This window comes from Gossypium hirsutum, chromosome D01 (assembly GCF_007990345.1).
Source record: "Gossypium hirsutum isolate 1008001.06 chromosome D01, Gossypium_hirsutum_v2.1, whole genome shotgun sequence".
NCBI classification, from domain to species: domain Eukaryota; kingdom Viridiplantae; phylum Streptophyta; class Magnoliopsida; order Malvales; family Malvaceae; genus Gossypium; species Gossypium hirsutum.
The window spans coordinates 39,689,492-39,693,007 of NC_053437.1; the positions used below are offsets into that span (position 1 = coordinate 39,689,492).

The following is a 3,516-nucleotide window of genomic DNA, read 5'->3' on the forward strand; positions in this document are numbered from 1 at the left end:
AATATGAGATTTGTTTGATAGTATGTTGATTATTACTTGGGCCTAATTTTGATGTTTAAAACCATTGATATAGACGATTTGATGTTTATTCAGTATAGTAATGGATGCATGATGAATAGATTTGGTGTTGGAATGGTCAGTAGGCTTATATTTGTTGTATTTTTTAGGTTTGAAATAGAGGTAATGATATTCATGTGCTAAAAACGATACCTTTGTGATTTTGAAATGTGTAAGAAGTCAGAATCGTAAATTAGTATCGATACCATATCACGAGTATCGATACTAGAGGTAATTTTTACCGATGTTTTTTAAAAGTATTGATATTTCTCGAGTTTTGATTTTAGCCGAGAAACAGAATGCTGATTTGGTACCAATTTTTCATACGGTATTGATACCGTGTAAGGAAAAAATCGATACTTATATGCCAGCATCGATACCTATGTACTTGATTGGAAAATATTGCTAATTGTAAACTTGAAATTATATAGGGTTTTTCTATATGTTTTTACCACCTTTTTACTTAATTTTTATGTTTATCTCGAGTAATTATTATTGAAATAAGTGAATTTTACTTAATTAGTAAATTTAGACATGAAAATAGAAAGTATGTGAAGTTATGCTTAATTACATGATTTTCAGGCATATTTTATATTAATTCATGTTAATTTATTAATGTGTGTATTTTTCACTATATAGGTAGGCTATGGAGACATGATGTAAATAAATAAAAGGTGACCATGCAATTTGGGCATAGAGATTGACTACTTGACCCAGTAAAGAAAGGTGATAAAAAATATGAACATGTCTACTAAGTTTTGGACTGAAGAATTGTCCAACAAAGGGAATTGAAAGGCTAGTTTCGGCACTTGATATTGGCTGCCCAAAAAGTGTTTTTGGGATATTTAAATGAAGGTCCTTAAAGTTGGAAAACAATCAAAATTTAGCCCAACAACTTACCCGTTGAAACCGTCCACTACATAGCTATCTTTAGCTTGAAATTCAAATTCAAAATGGAAGACTTGATTATCCCTTTTCCTTGATACATGGTCGGCCACATGAGAGAGGGGAAGAAGGTAATTTTAAACTATTTTTAGTAAACTCAAACCCTACTCCTCACCTATAAATACCTTGCCACCCCTCACTTCTAAATCATCTTTCATTCCTCATTCCTCATCCCTTATTCCCCATTTCCTCTACATTTCTCTCTTGCTTAGTTCTCTCAAATCCTTCTCCCTTTTTCCTTTACATAGCCGTCCGTCCCTTCTGCCTTCTTTAGCCTTAAAAGCTTTGTCAAAAGCACTATTTAGCTGGCTACCTTCTAAACCCTTAGCAAAAGAAGCTTCAATCAGAACGGAGAAGCGCTTTAGTCATAATAGATCCGAAAGGCTGTTGAACTGAGCAGAGTAAAGCACCTCAGTCAGAATAGATCCGAAAGGCTGCTAAACTGAGTCAGTCAGAATAGATCCGAAAGGCTGTTGAACTGAATAGAGTTTACTCTTTCATCTTGTTATTTATTTTAAACATGGTTGCTTTGAGTTTTATGCTTTTGACATCAACCATGAAGTTTTAAATCCTATTTGCTGGGATAATTATATTAAGTTAATGAGATTTATTTAATTCATATTAACATGTTTTTTGCCTTAGTCGATTATGTTTTTAATTAATATCATGATACATTTCATTCATACGTGATTAGGTGCACTCAGATTAGCCGAGTGATCCTAGCAAGACGACGACTAGTAGACGCATAATTGAAAAGTGCAATGCTTAATTTAGGTCATTAAACCCTACCAAGTTAAGGTTTGTAATATCTTTACTTAGCTCTATTATCTTGCATTGTTTTTAGATTTATGTAGTTAAACTATTGCAAACATAAACGTCCCTATGACCTTGCTTAAATGCTAAGAAACCCTTAGTCTAATATGATCAGTAAAATGCATACTTAACTGAGTAAAAGATCCAAGATGACTTAATTTGGTTTCCAAACCCATAAGAGATCGAGTTGCCATGGAAATAATTCTGAACATGTTAGCATGATGAAAGTAAATTGAATTAATTAATATAATTATCCTAGCTCATTTAAAGTTGATTGTTTTTTATTGTAAAGCCCTTATTCATACATTTAGGTAAAAATGCATTTAGATTAGAAATTGCATAGGGATTATTCTTTACATTTAATTTAATTTCATCTAATCATCACAATCCTAAAATTATTGAGTTTTATTTTACATCAAATTGTTAATTATAATTTTAAATTAAATTGGTTAAGCTATTACAGTCCTTGTGGAGATGATAACTCATTTTTACTTAGTTATTTCTTGAACGACTACGTACACTCGTGTAAAACATGTTACAACCCATTACAAGTTTTTGACACCGTTGCCGGGGATTATTGCCTTAATCATTTTCTTTGTGAAATTATTTTTACAATTTGTTTTTTATTTTAACCCTACTAATTTATTTTTTTATTTTTTATTCTCTATTTTTTGTGATTTATTTTTAGGTGTTTTATGAGCATAGATTGAATCATTGATCTATTACCCGTGGACCCTGAAATCAAGTGGACTTTTAGACAAAGAAGATGTGAGAGACTTGCTCAAAGACAAGCCGCAATGGAACTTGGAAATCAAAATGATGGATAAGGTAATGGAGTCAATCAAGTGCACAACCCAATCCTTATTGCTTATGATAGGGATCGTGCCATAAGACAATACGCTGTGCCACTCTTCAATGAGTTAAATCTAGGAATTAGGAGGTCGGATATCAAGGCACCCGAATTCAAATTAAAACCAGTGATGTTTTAAATACTCCAAACAGTGGGCTAGTTCAGTAAATATACCCACTGAAGATCCACACTTACACCTTCGATTATTCACTGAGGTAAATGGTTCATTCAAGATAGCTGGTGTGACTGAAGACACGCTGAGGTTGAAACTGTTTCCATACTCGTTGCAAGATCTAGCATGAGCATGGCTGAATTCATTGCCATCAAGTTCAATATCTACTCAGTAAGAATTAGTAGAAAGGTTTTTGGTAAAATATTTTCCACCAAGTAAGAACGCAAAGTTGCGAAATGAGATAACAACTTTTCAACAATTGGATGATGAGTCTTTGTATGAAGCTTAGGAACGATTCAAGGAACTACTTCGTAAGTGTCCTTATCATGGGATTCCTCATTGTATCCAATTGGAGACGTTTTATAACTGTCTCAACGCACATACAAGATTAATGGTGGATTCTTTTGCGAATGGTACGATTTTGTCCAATTATTATAACCGGGTTATGAGATCATTGAAAGGATCACAAGTAATAACTATCAATGGCTGACAAACCGATCAGTTTCAGGAAGACGTGTAGTTAGAGTGCATAAAGTGGACGCACTGACCTCACTCTCTACTCAGGTATCTTCTATTTCCTCTATGTTAAAACAGTTTACCACTAATGGTTTGAATAATTTTGTAGTTCAATCACCAAGTCAGTATGATGTAGTTTCTTGTGTATACTGTGGGGATGGTC

At 33.2% G+C, this 3,516-nt stretch overlaps 1 non-coding gene across 1 annotated transcript; it reads right to left on the bottom strand.

Moving 5' to 3' along the window:
- Positions 1 to 3,063: 3,063 nt before the first annotated feature.
- Positions 3,064 to 3,170, bottom strand: LOC121214184 (small nucleolar RNA R71). Its single transcript, XR_005909770.1, has one exon. It is a non-coding gene; the product is annotated as a small nucleolar RNA R71 (small nucleolar RNA).
- Between the last annotated feature and the right edge of the window lie 346 nt (positions 3,171 to 3,516).